We start from the raw sequence: 20,820 nt of genomic DNA, 5'->3' as shown, positions 1-20,820 counted from the left end.
TAGGCAGTAGAGAAAGCAGCATTCAGAGCAGCCATGGATTTGAAGTCGTTGCGCAAACCGAAATTGCTGGAGCTTGCAAGAGAGTTGGGTCTGGATGTCTCGGACAAACTCAGAAAACCAGAACTGCTAAAGGCTATTCTTGAGTTAGAGACTGAGGATGACGAGCTGTCGGAATGCCTTGAGACCATCGAAGAGAGGGAGACTGCAAAAAGACAGGAGCGCGAACTTAAAGAGCAAAAAGAAAAAGAAGAGCGTGAACGTAAAGAACAGAAAGAAAAAGAAGAGCGTGAACGTAAAGAACAGAAAGAGCGAGAGCAACAACAGCGTGACCGTCAACACGCTTTGGAAATGAAGCGTCTCGAGATAGAGATAGAACGCGCTCGTAATGGAAGTCAGGCACACGGTGCAGGAGAACGCGTATTGTTCAAAATGACTGACCTGATGCGGCCGTTTAAGCTTGGAGAGGACATTGGTTTGTTCCTGGTTAACTTTGAGCGAACGTGCGAGAAGCAGGGGTTCTCTCGGGAAACGTGGCCACAGCGCTTGCTCACTTTGTTACCCGGCGAGGCGGCCGACGTAGTCGCTCGCTTGGATAGAGAGGAGGCAGAGGATTTCGACAAAGTGAAATCGAGTCTGCTTAAAAAGTACCGGCTGTCTGCGGAGGCGTTCCGTCGGAAGTTTCGGGAAAAAGAGAAAGGCAAAAGTTAGTCATATACAGAGTTTGCGTACAGGCTTATGTCAAACATGCAGGAGCGGCTCAAAGAAGAGAAAGCGTTTGGTGACCACGATAAAGTTCTGCAGTGCATCGGGCTAGAACAGTTTTATAGTCGGTTACCGGAGAACGTGCGATACTGGGTCTTGGATAGGCCAGACGTTCCTACGGTGGCTAAAGCCGCTGAGCTAGCCGAGGAGTTTGTGACGCGTCGGGCTCGCGGAGCTAAGGACGGTCAAAAGGGTGAATTTGGCTCGAAGTTTGAGAGGCCGAAGTTCACACCCATGAGAGCAAAGGGGAACACGCGTAGTGCGGATGCGAGTGGAAGCAGTGCGACCGAACCTAAGGAGACGGCGGCAGCCGAAGCCGAACGCAGAAAGCGGTTCGAGATGAGGCAAGCGCGCGTTTGTTATACGTGCCAGAAGCCGGGTCACTTTTCGGCGCAGTGTCCGGAAACAACACCAAAAGTTGTGTTTTTTTCAATAGGCAGCACTGACGAGAACATGAAGCTTCTCGAGCCTTATATGCGAGACCTCCTCGTGAACGGGAAAGAGTGCCGGGTTCTTCGCGATTCCGCAGCTACAAATGGATGTAGTTCACCCGTCTTACGTAGAACCCCATATGTTCACGGGCGAGTGCGCATGGATCAAGCAAGCCGTGGAAGCTCATAGCGTGTGTCTGCCAGTAGCAAAGGTGCTTATTGAAGGACCTTTCGGAACGCTTGAGACGGAGGCGGCAGTGTCATCTATGCTGCCCCCCCAGTACCCGTACCTATTTTCAAACAGGTCCGATCACCTCCTCCGCGAGAAGGGGCTTTTGTTTGGTGAGGCTAGCGTTCAGGCCTTAACCAGATCGAAGGTTCGGGAGCTCGCTGCAAAGGCGGTAGTTGCGGGGCCGATGTTATCAAACAACGAAAAAGGGTCAGAGGCGCAGCAAGCCGATATTCAGAGCACGCCCGAACTGAATAAAATTGAGCCTGTAGCGTTGAAGGCGCCAGATACTGGAGAGGAAACGCCCGACACGGGAAAGTTATAAGAGCTATCTAGTGATTTGCTCATCGCGCCTACGTCAGACGGACTTGATAGGTTGCTAAAAGTCAGCCGGTCGGCTTTGATAGCCGAGCAAAAGAAGGATGGTAGCCTAGAAAACATACGCTGCAATGTCAAGGAAGGTATCGCCAGGAAAAATGCGCGTTTTGTGGAAAGAGGTGGAGTCCTGTACCGGAAGTATCTAGACCGCAGAGGAGTGGAGTTCGATCAGCTGATCGTGCCTCAATGCTATCGTCAGGATCTGTTGCGCTTGTCGCATGGGGGTTCGTGGTCCGGACACCTAGGAGTTAAGAAAACTAAGGACCGTCTCTTGCAAGAGTACTATTGGCCAGGGTGTTTTCGGGACGCAGACCACTTCGTGAGGTCATGTGACACCTGTCAGCGGGTGGGCAAACCAGGGGACAAATCGAGGGCGCCGTTGAAATTGGTACCTATCATTACGGAGCCTTTTAGACGGCTCGTTATTGATACAGTAGGACCTCTGCCGGTAACAGCCACGGGGTACAGACACATTTTGACTGTGATCTGCCCAGCGACAAAGTTCCCTGAAGCAGTGCCGCTTAAAGAACTCAGCTCAGTTGAGATAGTCAATGCACTACTGTCCATATTTGCGCGAGTTGGTTTTCCTGCGGAAATCCAATCAGATCAGGGCACAGTGTTTACTAGCGCTTTGACGACAACTTTTCTCGAAAGGTGTGGGGTAAAGCTGCTACACAGCTCAGTGTACCACCCACAGTCGAATTCCGTTGAGAAGCTCCACTCCGTCATGAAGCGCGTGTTGAGAGCCTTGTGTTTTGAACATCAAACTGACTGGGAGCTGTGTCTGCCTGGGGTGATGTTTGCTTTAAGGACCGCGCCGCATGCGGCTACGGGGTTTTCGCCAGCTGAGCTGGTGTACGGTCGCTCGCTTCGGTCTCCGCTTCGCATGCTTCGAGAATCGTGGGAAGGCAGGGGCGACGACCCAGTCGTGGTGGAGTACGTGCTTAAGCTCCTCGAACGCTTAAGAAGGGCACAGGAGTTGTCAGGTGAAGCAATGGCAAAGGCCCAGCAGAGGGCCAAGGTTTATTATGATCGGACCGCCAGGTCCCGTCGTTTTGAGGTGGGCGATGAGGTCATGATATTGCGCACATCGCTAAACAACAAACTAGACGTGCAGTGGGAGGGCCCAGCACGAATTGTTCAGAAACTGTCGGACGTTAACTACGTGGTGAGTCTGCCAGGAAAGCGGAAAGCACAGCAAGTTTACCACTGTAATCTGCTCAAACCTTATAGACAAAGGGAAGCATTGGTGTGCATGATGGTAAACGTTCCTGAAGAGCTTCCGGTCGAGCTTCCGGGACTAGGCTCAGTGACGAACAGGGAAGACACCGGTCAAGTCATTAGTGACCTTATCAGTAAAGCACCGCTGTCGCCTGAGCAGAAAACCGAACTACACCAGCTATTACAAGAGTTTCAAGGTCTGTTCTCTGAGAGGCCTGGTAGGACTTCTGTCCTTACTCATGACATAGAACTTACCTCCCCAGAGCCAGTACGATCCAAGGCGTATCGGGTGTCACCCCGCCAGAGCGATATTATGGAGGCTGAGGTAAAGAAAATGCTACAGCTCGGTGTTATTGAGGCAGGTGAGAGTGATTATACCTCCCCTTTGATTTTAGTTGAGGTACCGGGCAAGGAACCTCGTCCTTGCGTCGACTACCGCAGGCTTGATTCCATCACTAAGGATCAAATTTATCCGATCCCTAACATCGAGGAGCGCCTTGAGAAAGTTAGTAGCGCTCAGTTTATTTCCACCCTAGATCTTGTCAGGGGTTATTGGCAGGTTCCACTTACAGAAGAGGCTAGTAGGTATGCGGCGTTCATTTCACCAATGGGAACATTCCGTCCTAAAGTATTGAGTTTTGGTTTGAAGAACGCGCCATACTGTTTTTCAAGCCTCATGGATAAAGTGTTGCGGGGACAGCAAGAATTCGCTTTACCGTATCTAGACGACGTCGCGATATTCTCCGCATCCTGGTCTGAGCATATGGCACACTTGCGGGCAGTGCTAACCCGCCTGCGTGAAGCGGGCTTGACAGTAAAGGCTCCTAAGTGCCAGTTAGCACAGGCCGAGGTTGTCTACCTCGGTCACGTGATTGGTCAGGGTCGTCGCCGCCCCTCTGAAATAAAAGTGGCCGCTGTACGAGACTTTCCGCAACCGCGCACGAAGACCGATATTCGGTCGTTCTTAGGTGTCGCCGGCTACTATCAGAGGTACATCCCCAGGTACTCTGATATCGCGGCTCCCCTGACGGATGCTCTAAGAAAGACAGAGCCCCAAACAGTCGTCTGGGACGAGACAAAGGAAAGAGCTTTTAGCGCCCTAAAGAGTGCCCTAACAAGCCAGCCTGTGCTACGATCGCCAGACTATACAAAAGGGTTCGTTGTTCAGTGCGATGCTAGTGAGCGAGGCATGGGCGTTGTACTGTGCCAACGGGAAAATGGAGAAGTAGAACACCCCGTCCTGTATGCTAGTCGTAAGCTGACCAGTCGTGAGCAGGCGTATAGCGCCACCGAGAAGGAGTGTGCGTGTCTCGTGTGGGCCGTTCAGAAATTGTCATGCTATCTAGCCGGCTCGAGGTTTATCATTGAGACGGATCACTGCCCTCTCCAATGGCTGCAGACCATCTCTCCCAAAAATGGCCGCCTCCTGCGCTGGAGCCTCGCTCTGCAACAATATTCCTTTGAGGTGCGTTACAAAAAGGGGAGTCTCAACGGTAACGCCGATGGCTTAAGTCGAAGCCCCTAACGTAGGAATCAGCCTCAAATTTGTTTGTTACTGATGTTTTTCTTCCTGAGGCAGTATTTTTTTTTACATATTGCTTTTGTTTAGTGTTTAAAAGTGATGATATGCTTTCTAGTGCAATTTTCCAATTTGTGGACGCGTTCTGAGTGATGCTAGACTACTGTAAGGAACTAGGCAGTGGTATAAAAAAGGGAAAGAGCCTGGCAGGGCTTAGTGAGGGTTGTGCCGTGCTTGCTGACTGAGCGGTTGAGTTTCAGCGTAGTTCTAACGCTTGCCGGGAACGAGAACAAGAATGTGAACTCTCCCGAAGTCACTTTGCAGTGTCCTGTGCGAACCTGAACGAGAGAACGAGGCCTTCTCTGTGCGCTGCGCTCAAGAAACGTCGAGGGACGCCCGACTTCTGTTATGAGCATCATCGAGCGACATCCCTCCGGACAGCGGATGCAGTCCCCTGTCCATCGGGATCTCCTTCCCCCGGCGGGGCGGTCTGTTACGTTTCGCCTACGACGCGCGGTTTAGCCGGCGCGATTGCAACAAAGCGGCAGACATTTTGGCCCGTTCGGCGTCGCCGCTACGCTCCCCGCCAGGCGTTTCCAGGCGTTTCCAGGCGTTTCCAGGCGTTTCCAGGCGTTTCTAGGCATGTTCCGATGCCACGTGTCTTCATGTGCGTGTGTGAGTGTATGTGCCATTGTGCCCGACCGGCGGCGATGCGACAGCAGGGTGTCACCTTCTCCTCCCAGTCATTGTGCCCGACCAGAGGCGCTACGAGAGCAGAAGTTACCTTCTCCTTCCAGTCATTGTGCCTGACCAGAGGCGCTACGAGAGCCGAGGTTACCTTCTCCTCCCAGTCTTTGTGCCCGACCGGCGGCGCTACGACAGTGTGCGTCACCTTAGCCCATTGTACATTCACGTGCTCGTCTATTGAGGGGTTCCTTCTTGCCCTCAACTGCGAGAGTATAAAAACAGCTGCCCCCGGACGCCAAAAGAGAGGGCTCCGATTTCTTCTGTTGAGTAAAGTGCTCTCCCGTCTCTCTACTTCGGTCAACCTGACCGCCAACTCTTTGCGATGTTAAAATAAACAAGTTGTTTTGTTGTTACCAGTCGACTCATGCTTTGCCGGGACCTTCGGATGCTTCCAGTTGTACCCCAGGCCGCCAGGCCAACGCTACCCTTGGGGCTTGCGACCCAGGTGCAACAACGGGCGTCAGCGCCGAGTTCCCAACCGATCGCACCAGCGGTGCGACCACAATAACCGTTGCCATCGGTGGGATTCAAACATCACCAATTTTCTTGCTACCTCTGAGATTCCCTACGACTTGTAGGTCGGAAATGTCTGAACGGACGGGGACGAACACGCAACCCCGACAATCTTGAGATTACAATCGATATTAACAATGACAGATGAAACAGCCTTTCTCATAGCCACTAAGACGCCAGTACCTGTTTTTTCGTTGCTGTCATGTCTGTACCCGTTTTACAGAGTGTTACCGCAAAAAATTTCGTTGTTTGTTATATCAGGGCGCAGCCACGTCTCAGTTAGTAGAAGTGTACCAGAACAGGTATCTTCAGGAAAAGAGCAGACCAGATGGCGCTTAGGCAGCGGGCTACGAATGTTAATAAAAGACAGTGATAATGAACATACTTGTGGCTTTGGCTGGGCTTTTTCTTGAGCTGGCGAGCAAATAGTCTGAGCTAGCTACCTGAAAGACGAAACGATTGTTTTAGTGGAGAGTTCATAGGTGCAAGTTTCTTTTTCCATGCGAAGCTTGTCCACAGACAGCTTTAATGACTTCTTTTGACTTTTCGCAAACTCAATTAAATTTTTTCTAGCTTCTGACGTCAATGGCGAAAAGTCCTCTCGGATGGAAAAGGCAGATTCCTTTAGCGCAGGTGCTTGAACGGTTTGTTTGTCCTTAAAGAAAGTAAACTTAGCTATACTCGGCCTGCGTTTACTTTCGGCAAACACTCCCAACCTGTGTACGCGCTCCAATTGTGTGCCGGTTATTTGTATTTGAAGCTTCTCAGAAGAGGGATGAATTTTATTTCTGAAACTACCCAGTTCTCCTTTTCTTCGTCTTCCAATCCAAGAAATAGAAAATTGCAGCGACGCATCCTATTCACAGTGTCGTCGTACCTTGCGGCAATACACTGAAATTGCTCGTTTGTGCCACTTAATGAATTGTGGAAGGCGCTATTATCAGCCACATTAAGCGAAGGAGGAGCTATTTTAATGAATGCAAGTTCAGTTGTCAAACTGGCGACTACCCCAGACAATTCTTATTGCTCGTCGTGTAGACGCATGACTTATTAGCAGCAGCTTTTTTGTTCTTTGAGGTGCTTTATTTCACTATCCATAGCTTCCTGCTTCTCTTTTTACTTCGTAGCTCCCTCAGCATACCCTGCTGTCCAGCATCTAATTTATGACCAGTTTCTAATACGGATGCTGGCGTTAGCTAATGAATCCAGACCACGCCCTGGGTTAGGTTCTACGCCATCTCCAATCAACAACGGCATCTTCTACAAAGCACAACACAGTCGGGAAGTAACAAGCAACGTACGCCTATATCTTTCAGGCAACTTAACTGGGCACAGCACGAAAACAAGACGCCTGCTGTCACTTCTAATGCAAAAAACATCATTAAGGTAACTAACCTGGAAAAGTACGGAGCGTAAGTTCCACATGCAGTTACCGTTGCCGTGCCCAAGGGAGTCATTCACAGGCGGGCGTTTATATACAGGTACGCGTGAGCAGGCGATAGCAGTAGCGCAGCGTTGTTGCCAGATAAGGTTCCTGGTTGCGTCCAGACTTGGCCAAAGGAGCACCGGAGTCGAGATGAGCGCCGGTGCTTCAGCTACGCTAAGAACCCGGAGTCCGGGATAACGTGCCGACGAAAATCACAGCCTGGAAAAGTACGAATTCTAATTTCCAGATGCTATTATCGGTGCCGTGCCCCTTTCTAGGTGCATGTAAAGCACCCCACGTGGTCCAAATTGTTCCGGAGTCACCCACTACGGAGTGCCTCATAACCAGAGCGTCGTTTTGGCACGTGAAACCCCATAATTCAATTCTGTTACGAGTGTCTGGGGCAAAAATTTAGAACACGTCATTTACACTGATGTTTTAACCATCTTCCAAACAGCAAACTTTCGTACAATGTCGGCATGAATTTCGTTCGGGCCGGTCTTCCATTACTCATTTGCCTGAATTTAGACATGACTTGTTTCGGTCTTTTGACGAAGGGCAACAGATTGAATGTTTGCTACTGGATTTTGAAAACGTTTTCGACAAGGTACCTCACGCACTTTTCTCACACAAACTTTCATTGCTACGTTTACCAGACAGTATTGCTGATTGGCTCAATAACTAAGCCGTACTCAAAAAGTCATAATAAATGGTGTACAGCAATCACCAGGAACTGTTTCCTCAGGCGTGCCTCAGGGCTCTATTCTTAGATAGCCCATCTACTTATCGATATTATTTACATAATACAGGCATAACATCAGTTTGCACAAGAAAATCGTTGATCACTCTGATCAACTAGCCTTACAAAGCGATTTTACATCTGGCTTTTCGTGGTCACAAAAATGGCAGGTGCCACTTAATGGTGAACATATATATGTTTGAATGTAAACATATAAGCTACTCGCATGCAAACGGTAACAATTTCACAGAGCGTACTAAGAATAAGTCAGCACAACCACGTGCTTAGGTGTTACGTTTTCATTCGATTTATGATAGAATGAGCATGTTCAAAACACTGCAGTGAAAACTGGGCGGGGACTAAATTTATAAAAATAAATTTCCGGCTTGCACCGCTTAAGGTGAAAGAAAGCTTTGTTTAAAGAATATTCGACCGATACTGGAGTACGCTTGTACCATTTTGGACACCCCGTACGCAAATTTTAGTAATTCACTCTGGAAGCAGTTAAGAACCCTGCTGCACGCTTCGTACATGGCAATAACTCCGCTCTTACCGCAATAACGCGCTTTGTAAGTCAGAAAAATTCGCATAAATGAAAGGCCGGTGGCGAGGCCGCCTTGAAGTTCCCGCAGCAGCTTGCCGTGACCGTCTAAACAAAGCAAACTAATCACTTTGAAAGGAAAAGTTGGTAAATTTCGGTATGGGCGGCAATCGAACCCGGGCCTCCGGGTAGCGACAAGTTATCCGGACAAGTTGCGAGAACAAAATGAGATCGCCCGGACAACCAATCAGAAATTTCGAAAATGCGGCCTGAGGCCCCCAACCCTTTATATAGGACCGCAGTGTATACGCTAGTTACTGGCCGAACAAGTTACACAAAATATTGCTTCCGCGTTGTTCCTAATGTTTATTCACAATATCACTCAAGCTGTAACTTCTGATGCACCTCCACCTTCCACATTCTTCCACATTTCTTCTCCACCTTGCGGGTTTCCGCAGAGGTACTACGTCAAACACTTGCCTTTGCTTCGTGTTGTCGACAAATTCGACTTCGCCCTGCCATATGCTAGCCGCCTGGTTAGCTCAGATGGTAGAGCGGTTGCCCCGGAAAGGCGTTGGTCTCGGGTTCGAGCCCCGGACCAGGACGAATTTTTCTTCAACTATGAGGCTTTTATTTCGAGGAACCCGCATGGGTTTCCTTTGCAGCAGTTGCTACGAACTGGTGGATGTCGGATTTTCCCTTTATTCATTGCTTCTCTCCACCTTGCCGGTTTCCGCAGAACTACTTTGCCTGTAACTTCTAGTACGCTGTTTTATTCATCATTTCCAATAGCGCCGTTCCGAAGGCAGATACAAGGCACTATGCATTTCTTTGTCATCTATTGGCGCTGAGCGCTGAACGCCAGCGGACCGCGAGCTCCACGGCGCGGGTTTCGCATCACAGCGAGAGATGGCGCAACGCCCCGTGGCGCCTCCTTCAGGCGCTTCTACCCGCCGCGGTGGCTTAGCGGTTATGGTGTTGCGCTGCTAAGCACTAGGTCGCAGGATCACATCCCGGCCACAGTGAGAGTATTTCGATGGAAGCGAAATGGAAAAACGCCGGTGTCCCGTGCATTCGGGGCTCGTTAAAGAGTCCCTGGTGGTCAAAATTAATCCGGAGTCCCCCACTACGGCACGCCTCATAATCAAATAGCGGTTATGGCACGTAAATCCCCAGAATTCATTCTTCTTCTAGCTAGGCAACGCGCTCTGTCTCCTTGGCGACTTTTGCTGCCTATCGAGAGGCCTTCAGCCGGTTTTCTGCTTCTAGCTGGGCAGCGTCCATATGGAGTAGTGCACAGTATGGCATGGTGCGGTGTGGTGGGGTGGGGTGGGCCGCTGCGAACATGCACTACATATATTTTAAGATTCTGGCTGGTATTATCTCCAACTGATCTGCTTTCCTGATTGCCATTTCGTGCTTACATCCACTCTCGATTACGGGAGAGCCAACAATTCTTTTTTCAGCGCTAAAGTGTGCAATGTTGCGCTATTCTTGTGGTACGTTGTGGTTCTGGATGCGCTCCTTTTTGTCCAAGGCACTGGTAGATGAACTGTCGCACCGAGTTGTTCAACTTTTCTATGTTCTCTAGATGTTTAATAGATGTTGACATGATCAATGTATGTTCACTAGGTGCTGTGCCTGTTGACCAGATGACCGGTGTTCTTTCTTTTTTTGTATGATCCGTATTCCGTGATGTATACTGCACAAGTATGGTGCGCTTTGGATATTAATTCTTCAGTGCCCCATGCGAGTGTCCGCTTGGGCAATATGTATGTAAATAAATAAACAAATAAATAAATAAATCCGAATCCATAGACATGACTCCGTTGCAATACGGGTAAACTTATGTGGCTGGAAGCAAAATATGTGACAGCCAAACCTACAGTCATCTCTGTAAAATTTCAGCTGTGTCTTTTATTAAGCTTAGCAAAGGAAGTTTGAGAGCGGGTGCGGTAGCATTAGTGGAAAGAAAACAGTTCACGTTGGAGAAATAAATTGTTCATATTTAATTTAACTGCAGTATAACACTACACTTGGCGCGAAACCCCTGTGGGGGGTAATATTTGGGAAACGAGTAAGCTTATCTCCAACGCTGGCCAGAGAAGAATTAGAACTCGTGCACTTTCTTGCACTATAGTCCGCATGTGTTGCTTACGTATATCATCCTTTATTCTTAGAATAACTTCAGCACTAAAGAATACCTAGTACTACTGATGAAATGTTTAATAAAAATAACGGGTCTTTAGTCATTCTTCATTTAAAGCATTATTCCACGCTTCTTACCATGCCAAAACTTCTTACAGTTGTTAAAATTGGTTCAAGGGGACATAAATCTATCAAGCCTGGAGAAAACTCACCGTTCCTGGAATGCTGCCCGAAACCTCGTCGTCTGAGAAACAGAATTTTCAGTAAACAACATGCGTTTCCCAAATGTGGAGAACATACCAAAGCTCAGGAACATAAACATTTTTCTGCAGTTTCATTGTTATGATGTTTAATAAATGCTCATCGGCTTCCTGAATTAGCAATGTCTCGTCTGACCACGCGTCTTGTTATATAAGGCGTCGCTGCCGAGCGCAGCGCCATTAGAAGGCGCGTGCTTGGGGCCGCCTGAAAAAAAAAAAAGAGAGAAAGAGGATGAAAAAACGGTGAGGGTCTGAGTAACGTATCCATTGATATCGTAACGAGTACTGTGCACGATACTACACTTCTTGTGCTAAAAACACCCCATTTGCCGGAAAATCTGTATTCTTCTGTGTAAAGGCATAACTGGTAGTGGCCTAAGGCACTTTCTAACACTTGACTAAGAATTTTTTGTAAAGCCTCGATTTTATGTATCATTTAATTGCAAACGAGGTTCGCTACAACATGCCACTCCGTCGCATTTGTAGTTCTACCAAGGCAACAGGCTAAAATTTTCGCCGCTCGAAAGACACCTTCGTAACGCTTCAGAGCTCATGCATACCTAGTTTATTGGCAAGGCCTCAATAAATTCGTTCACTTTCAAGTTTTCCTATACGTCACCCAATACTTGGCCCCTACTGTCTCTCAAACATTAAGAAACTGCCTCGTTTATTTCACCGATCGAACTCACCAGGAAACCGTCATTACACGCATCAAAAGAAAGCAAATAGCCAGGGCTCAGTAATTATTTGTAACGCTTCTTGTTATGCCAGGAACGTGAGAATCTTGAGACGCAGTTACATGCCCTGTGTTTTCTGAAATGTAAGCTTTCCATAGTCCAGTGTTTACTCTGGCCATTCGATAAACTAGCTGAAAACGGGAGCGTAGCGCTTTGGAGCGCTTGACAAAAGAATTTTTTAAGAAGGCTCTAACTAATGCACATGACCTTACTTAGCACAGTTTCGCTGTAGTGTTCCCATCAAGTTCGCTGAAATCAATCTTGGTGGCGCGTGTACTTATGTCGGGGCGCTGGATAAAACTTGCGGCGCTGGAAGAACACACTCATAAGGCCACGGGGCACTTTCATACGTTTCGAGGCCTTAATTAACCCAATCACATTGAACGTTCGCTTACACATTACCGTAACTTGCCCCTTGATTTGGTCAAATATAAGCAACATGGCTTGTATAGTTGACCGAGGACGCTGGAGGAACAACGTAGAATCCTCGTATCACGCGCGGAACACCAAGAATACGAGGGTTTATTAATTATCCTTAACGTTCGTAATTTAGCCAGGAACGTGAAAGCTTTGGGACACATTGCAGGCAAAATTCCCCGCATTTGTTCAAAATGCAAACTCTGTGTAATACGGAGTTGACCCGCGACATTGAGAAACGTAGCTGTAAGCGGCAGCGGGGCACATTCGAGCACCTGTTAGCATGCGTTCAAGTTGACACACAAATTCACAACACTGCTCCTCCCACGCTAGCTGAGCTGTACCTCGGTGGCCCGTGTACTTGCGCTAGATTCACCGGCTAAATTTTACGCTGCTCGTAGAACACGCCCGTGACGATCCGGAACACTCGCGTGCGTAACTTTCTGCAGAGACCGTAATTACCCTACACACTTCAAACTGTGCGTATGCGTTACCCCTAATCTACTCGCCTATTTCACCAAATATAAGCAACCCACCGTGGTCGCGCAGTGGCTATATGGCACTGCGCCGCTGAGCTCGAGGTTGAGGTTGAGGTCCTGGCCGCGGCAGCGGCATTCCGATGAGGGCGTAATGCAAGAATATCAGTGTACCGGGTGTAGTGCGTACACGATAACGAACCCCGGGTGGTCAATATGATCCGAAGAACCCCCCCCCCCCACCTTACGGTGTGCCCCACGATCCTATCGTCGTTGTGACATGTAAAATTCCCTAATTTAAATAATTTCCTAAACATGTTGGCTTCTAAGTTCACTGAAGACACGGACAAAACAAAACGCCATTCTTGTTACACTTAGGATTTCTTATCAAGCAAGAAACAAAGCATCTTTTGTCGCACAGTGCACATTACGTTCTCCCGACTTTAACTGATATTGAAGTATGTGCCATATGCACTTAATCTATGACGTTGTAAAAAACATCGTCGTTAATGGCAGTATGGCAATCTGGAATGCTTGAATAACTAACTTTCTACAAAGGCTAGGTAACAGGAGATTTGTTGAGGGATGGTAGGGAGATTGTTGTAGAAAAACTGGCCACCATGTATACGCAATGCCGACTTCGAGCGTACCGGCATCTTGGAAAAATGCTAACATAATCCTAAACCGTAAGAAAGTGGACTCCAAAGACTTGAAAAATTATAGACCGATCAGCTTACTGTCGGTTGCCTACAAAGTATTTACTAAGGTAATTGCAAATAGAATCAGGAACACCTTAGACTTCCGTCAACCAAAGGACCAGGCAGGATTCCGTAAAGGCTACTCAACAATAGACCATATTCACACTATCAATCAGGTGACAGAAAAATGTGCGGAATATAACCAACGTTTATATATAGCTTTCATTGATTACGAGAAAGCGTTTGATTCAGTCAAAACCTCAGCAGTCATGGAGACATTGCGGAATCAGGGTGTAGACGAGCCGTATGTAAAAATACTGAAAGATATCTTTAGCGGCTCCACAGCCACCGTAGTCCTCCATAAGGAAAGCAACAAAATCCTAATAAAGAAAGGCGTCAGGCAGGCAGATACGATCTCCCCAATGCTATTCACAGCGTGTTTACAGGAGGTATTCAGAGACCTGGATTGGGGAGAATGGGGGATAAGAGTTAATGGAGAATACCTTAGTAACTTGCGATTCGCTGATGATATTGCCTTGCTTAGTAACTCAGGGGACCAACTGCAATGCATGCTCACTGACTTGGAGAGGCAAAGCCGAAGGGTGGGTCTAAAAATTTATCTCCAGAAAACTAGAGTAATGTTTAACAGTCTTGGAAGAGAACAGCAGTTTACGATTGGTAGTGAGGCACTGGAAGTGGTGAGGGAATACATCTACTTAGAACAGGTAGTGACTGCGGATCCGGATCATGAGAATGAAATAATCAGAAGAATAAGAATGGGCTGGGGTGCGTGTGGCAGGCATTCTCAGATCATGAACAGCAGGTTGCCATTATTCCTCAAAAGAAAATTTTATAATCAGCTTTGTCTTACCAGTACTCACGTACGGAGTAGAAACCTGGAAACTTACGAAAAGGGTTCTACTTAAATTGAGGACGACGCAATGAGCTATGGAAAGAAGAATGATAGGTGTAACGTTAAGGAATAAGAAAATAGCAGATTCGGTGAGGGAACAAACGCGAGTTAATGATATCTTAGTTGAAATCAAGAAAAAGAAATGGGCATGGGCAGGACACGTAATGAGGAGGGATGATAACAGATGGTCATTAAGAGTTACAGAATGGATTCCAAGGGAAGGGAAGCGTAGCAGAGGGCGGCAGAAAGTTAGGTGGGCGGATGAGATTAAGAAGTTTGCAGGGACAACAAGGCCACAATTAGTACATGACCGGGGTAGTTGGAGATGTATGGGAGAGGCCTTTGCCCTGCAGTGGGCGTAACCAGGCTGATGATGATGATGATGATGATGATGATTAAATTAATGATGCAGGGAACAATTAGTCTTTTTCTAGCATTCTGCATCGTCAACGTAATACCAATGCTAACACTGTGGCGCCATCTACTAACTAGAACTCAAAACAGTTTTACGGCTCGGTGCCGTGTCTGTAGCTCTAGCCGCGTGAAATCAAACAGCCCATCTCAATAATTGCAACGAAACATACCTGATGATTCGATCTCAGCAGAGATGACACTTTACCATGGCGGATTTTGTTGCTTGTTTCTTGCTGACAAGCCAGAGAGTCAGTAACAAGCGTGAATTGGAATCGAAGTGGGTGGTATGGGGCTGAATGGGTACCGCCATGTTGGCTCGGTAATCACGGTCACGGTGGCTATTACGGTTACCGGAGGTAACTGACACAGTAATTCTCGGTATACAAAGGGCTGTACGGGTTGGTGTCGGGCATGTCAAACAGGGTAGCTGGCCCTTGCCGTCGTACGACTCATCCACGCTAAGGATGTTGTTGAAGGGAGCAACGTGTTCTCATCGAGAACGAGGAGTACTGGGTTTATTTACAGTATCTACATAAGGAGTGGAAAACATTACGCCTCATCAGTCTAGCATGACTGAATTGAAGCACACTGAGAAACCGATAAAGTCCGCTTAAACCCCTTCGTTCCTCCCTAGATCCCTGGGCCAGGGAAATCTGCCGTCCCACTTTCGTCCAATCGCAGCGTCCAGAGTCGTCGAAGGTTCTGCGTTTGAGAGCGAGGGTGCGCACAATCACTCCAGCACCTTTCTTCACTGAATACACAGAAACGAGGGGGTGCTTTGTAGTACAGAGATTGCACGCTTGACTCAAACTGGCGGGTCTTGGTTCCTGGGATGACCCAGCAGCTAGCTGGAGCGTCTGTAAAACGACTGTGGCGGTTACCGGAGTCCGTGAGGAATCGGCGTAAAGCGCCCTTTTCCAGGCATTTCTTGCTCCTATCGTCAATGACTGCGACAGTGAACCATCAAACAAGACCCGATCCGCCAAACGTGTCTCACCTTGCTGTTACCGCAAGTCAGTCTGAGGGGGAGGCATTGTTAGCTTCACGAAGCGATTCGTCGCACTGGTGTAGGAGAGGCTAGAATGCCACTACACCCGCTGGCCGATCGCAACAACATGAAACAGCTTCTGTGAAGAAGCGTTTCACTTCTGCGTTGTACCGATTTCTATAAAAGAGGCATTAACAATATTTTTTTTCCTGGCGCCATTAGTTATTAAATAAAGCATACATTGTTGAAGAATCAAGTATCTACGCCTAATCGTGGTACGGAAAAAAGCAACATCATAACTCCCTGAATTACTTCGGAAAGTTCAACGCGATGTGTACCTACCTGATGTGCAAACTAAGATGTCAACCAATCACTAAGAGTGCGCTTTGGTTAAAGGTATTTTTTGACGAAAGAGTAATTGGTCGCACGAACATCAGAAATTTCTCGATCCTTTAACAACAAACCTAACCAAACATATGCTATTGAGTATTTATTCTAGCAAACGAACTGCAATGTCTGGAAACGAAGACGGTACGTTCACAAGGCCTGCCAACGTCGTATCCCATGTTTCGAGATATACTACCGACACTTCTGTGGCAGAAATTTTTTTTCTTCGTTGGCGACTTGAAAGTAGGCTTCAGCCGTATAAGCAAGGTGTCAAATAACTTTTAAAAAACGTTGGCCGTGAGACTGTCAGGCAAACTCTATGATGACTTCTGCGAAACGAAAAGCTTATCGTGTTAATTTTGCACATTTTGGTCTCCCTCTACCGTATCACAAAAAAAGAATTTCCACCTATCTAAAGTTAGAAAAAGTAAACTGCACGAACAGGAAGTGCAAAGCTCCATTCGGTGAAGTTCCTAAGGTTCATTTTCCCTCTGCTTTTCTTTTTACTGAAGCATAGCTGACTATTATTTTAACCATTTCTATACTTCATTCGTCTTTCTTTTCTACTTCTTTCGTTCCTGCATGCTACCAATCGATTCATTATCCTTTACATTTCGTTTGAACAATCTTTTGCCATCATCATCACGACATGCTCGTACGACACGTCATTTTATAACGCAAACCGAGCGAGCCATACGACCACGGCGAACCCTTGAGAAAGCTCTTCCAAACATCAAGCTGGACCTAACTTCAATTTTCCCGATATTTTGCGACTTCTGCTACGTATCGCATTCAGCGTTGCGCCAGCTAGCTGCGCCCCTAGGCTCAAGCCCCGGCTGTGCGACACCGGCTAAGAAGACTTGCTCGTGACCATGGCGTTCGTCCGCCCGTTCGCTGACGATCTCGACACGAGATCTCACGACTGTCCTCCGTGCGCTGCCTGCCTGCTGCCACTGTCACTCGTCCAGCGTGGCTTAAATTGGCTGCGTAGAAAGACCGAGCTCTGGCGGCGCAGTGTCGCCTAAACCGCGAGTATCCTCTTCATCGACCTTTTCGCGCACCGTGTCGACGACCTTCGTCTCAGCCTGGACAGGCTCGACGGCGACGTAGCCACTTGCTTCTACCGCGAAACCGGGCACCTCCCCGGTTATAGTCGACGTCTCTCTTCGCTGACCCCACAAGCGTGCAAGACGGCGTCTAACGACGACGTCTACATCGCTGCAGACCTCACAGCGTTGAAGGGCGTGCAGAATATATTCGCCAGCGCAGGTCAAGGCTCCTGGAAAACGGCGTGACCCTCGGGGGTCTAGGCAAGGCTCACCGTGGAGAGGCAAGTCATCCGGTATGGCACTATCGCTTCTACGTGCGAAACACGCCGTCCGCTTTCCCCATTGTCGATTGGCAAGATACATTCGAACACTTGGAAGGCGCTTATCGCCAGGCGATGAACAAGACGGAGCGAGTCAGTCATCAAAGGCGACACCCATTGAGAAATGGTCGTAAAATTTGTGACGTTCACTCCCGACGCTGTCTGGTACACACTGGAGGAACTTCATCGGAAGGCGAGCAGGCAGTGCGTCAAGAATTCACCAACCGATTTGCGCTGGCTTCCGATGTTCTCCTAGAATTCGTTTCCAGCTGCGACAACTTTCGAGATGCCCTGCGTAAACTTCGCCGTCGAGCTTCCGAAGCACTTTCGTCTGCTGTGAAAAGAGGCTCACTAACGCGAAGAAGCTGGAATGGTCGTTTTACGAGGACGACCACTAATATACGCGGCTGGCAACATTTGCCCGTTCCCACATGATGTCTACTTCGAGCTTCCGACACTAAAACTGAGAACCTTATGTGGCGGTGGTTGCGACATACTTAAACGTCAATTGCACCGCATCTTATGACATGCCAATACCACCTGAACCTAAATGGCCATGCCATAAACGCACATGCAAAGTACAAAGGCTTTCGGCATCAGTGGAAAGTTTTTTTCGCTTTTTCTGCACTAAGGACATTTTAGTTAGCGGAATAAAATGACATTACGTAGAACGTGACACTGATGGTCGTATATAATATTCTTTCTAGCAACATTCTGACACACGCACAGTGCGCTTTTAAGAGCTCCTTCAAGTTTAGTTATTCGCGAAGTTATTTTTTAGATCAAATCGGTGTATGAATCAAACGGACCCAGGAAAGAATTGAATGTACTCAATACGATGACCAAATCAAATAGAGCCATTTTTATTTCATTCAAGATTTTCTATAATTCGCACACTCCTAGCACGCGGAACGGAAATGGTAAATTTCCATTTCCGTTCGCGTGAACAGAAATGGTAAATAAATATTTTCACACTACTTTGCAACTAAAATGTATTGTAAAAAATGACTCGCCATCCCGCGTATCCAGCTTTTCTGGACAAGAGGGTTTAGTTCGCGTGAATGCCACCACGTGGCGTACTCACCTCAAGCTTTTCAAACTTGCCGAGGAAACGTGTGATGACGTCAACAAAATAAAAATAAAATAAATAAAAGCTATCCCTGCGTCTTGAAAGTCGCCACAATGCTTGTCCCGCCGGCGTTATCAGTGTTCTTGATAAAGCGTAGCCGCTCGTCGCCTGGAAATTACTTATCATCCTAACAGCCTTTAGTCGCGACGAGCGCGATGATTGATTCTGGGCTACGGTTCTTTTTTTTTCGTTTCAAGCTACAGTAACCGTCAGAAGCCCTCCGTGGCAGCCTTTCTTCAGTCGGCACGCATTCTTCCGAACATCGCACAGCGTCTACTAGAGATGCCGTTGTGGACGGCTTTTGATTTTGACCTATTATTTTGTTAAGGTGCCCCCAATTATTTCCCTAGCGACTATGCTTTCCGCGCTCATGGGTTACCGCAGCAGCTGCAAATCGAGTGGTGCTTAAGTATTAAGACACATACATATAGAAGTGAGTTCATTAAGGTTGGACGGCAAGCGGGAGGACCGCACGACGGGCATAGCAAAGGCGGTCTCGGCCGGCGTCAACAGCTCGCGATATGCGCTCGCACCTGCCGCCTAGACGGTGTCTCACTGCTGCGTGCGTTGCTTCTTCGCCACTACAGTACCCCGGCGGTGAAGGGAAACCATCCTGGCGGCTCAAGGGTGCATGAAAATAAGGGGGTCAGGATATGGTTTAAGGTAAAGCCCCTCCATACACGTTTCCGCCGACCAGGTTAAGTACCGCCAACCGCCCCTCCTCCTCCACGCTCCCCTCCCACTCACCCCCTTAGCTTCCGGTGGCAAGCGGAACTTACGTAGCTGCAGCTTCCTGTTCCGAGTGGAAGTGACACTTTGTTTTTTAGCGTTGTTTACTTTCGCGCCGCTGGAGAGGCTTTAATTGCACGAGTTGCGGTTGAAACTGTGAATGCGATTCCATCCAAGAACCACCGCCTACTGTAACCAGCGATCTGCTCGTGTTCGCTGCTTCGCGTCAACCTGCGACGGGTTGTGGCACGAGCGACAACGTACAGTGGAATGTAGTGCCTGGGCGCTTGGAGACCACTGCCGTTTTTCGTGCATTTAGACAACAGCGACCGCGAACTACTACTTCAGCGGAATACAACAGCTTGTCCCCTTTGCATTCTTCTTATGGTGACTGCCACAGCTCTGCTAAGCACGCGCGGGCGTCTCACCATCGTCTAACAGCAGTTAAAGCGGAAATTCCCGCAGCGCAACTCCAGGAAGCGGAAACGCCGGAACCGGAAATTTTTAAACCGGAAATGCCGGAACCGGAAATACCGGAACCGGATTTGATGTGAGGGGAAAAGCGGCGCACAACAAAGGTTGTCGCTACTTAAGAAAGCGGCGGTGGCGCGTAGATGCAGGGGCTTTAGTTTAAGGCGGCTCACGTGCACCACCTGGCGGCCAAGACGACGCTTGTCGGAGGATTGGATGATCGGCTCAACAACACAGGTAACGGTAGATAGGCACTCGATGAGGCGATAAGGGCCTTGGTACTTGGGGGCAAACTTAGGAGTCGGGCCAGGGGAATAAAACGGCGTGCGGAGCCAGACGAGGGAGCCGACGGCGAAAGCTTGTGCAGTCAGAGTCCGGTCATGGCGATCTTTTTGGAGGGCTTGATTGTCCGAAGTAAAGGAGCGGGCCAGCTGCCGACGTTGTTCAGCATATTGAGCCATTTCAGAAACTGGGCTGAATTCGGAGGCGTCCGGACGATACGGCAAAATGGTGTCGAGTGTGGTGCATGGTTCGCGGCCATACAAAAGAAAGAATTGGGAAAATCCGGTTGTCGATTGTGTCGCGGTATTAACCGCGTAAGTGACGAAGGGAAGAACGTCATGTCAGTTAGAGTGGACAGAAGTAATGTACATGGACAGCATGTCTCCCAGCGTGCGGTTAAACGCTCCGTTAGTCCGTTGGTCTGCAGGTGGTAGGCTGTAGATATGCGGTGAGCTGTACAGACATGAACGAAGGAGCTCCTGAAAGACATCGGATAAATAGACACGCCTTCTGTCGCTGAGTAGTTCGCGTGGTGCGCCATGGCGGAGGACGAAATGGCGTAAGACGAAGTTCGCAATGTCACGAGCACCAGCCGAAGGAAGCGCAGCCATTTCCGCATATCGCGTTAAGTGGTCGACAGCGACAATGACCCATCTGTTATCAGCGACAGAGCACGGAAGTGGGCCACAAAGATCGATTCCGACGCGGTCGAAGGGGTTTGCGGGACACGGTAAATGCTGCAGGAGGCCGGGCGAATCTGGAAATGGTTTCCGTTGTTGACACAATTGGCTAGACCGAATGTATTTGCGGACTTATGTGTACATGCAACGCCATTATTAACGTTGTCAGAGCCGCTCATATGTTTTCAGCGCACCAGCGTAAGCATGTTGAGGGTC

General features: G+C 48.4%; 1 long non-coding RNA gene across 1 annotated transcript in view; it reads left to right on the top strand.

The window, feature by feature from the left end:
- Positions 1 to 10,958, top strand: part of LOC142591178 (uncharacterized) — a 36,569-nt gene extending 25,611 nt beyond the window's left edge. The window contains exon 4 of the long non-coding RNA XR_012830376.1: positions 10,813 to 10,958. This is a non-coding gene — a long non-coding RNA (uncharacterized LOC142591178). The remainder of the gene's footprint in view (positions 1 to 10,812) is intronic.
- Positions 10,959 to 20,820: the final 9,862 nt, after the last annotated feature.

The sequence above is a fragment of the Dermacentor variabilis genome, chromosome 8, assembly GCF_050947875.1.
Source record: "Dermacentor variabilis isolate Ectoservices chromosome 8, ASM5094787v1, whole genome shotgun sequence".
Lineage (NCBI taxonomy): Eukaryota > Metazoa > Arthropoda > Arachnida > Ixodida > Ixodidae > Dermacentor > Dermacentor variabilis.
Note: the sequence above shows the minus strand (reverse complement) of the source record. Positions and strands in the feature narration are given on the sequence as shown.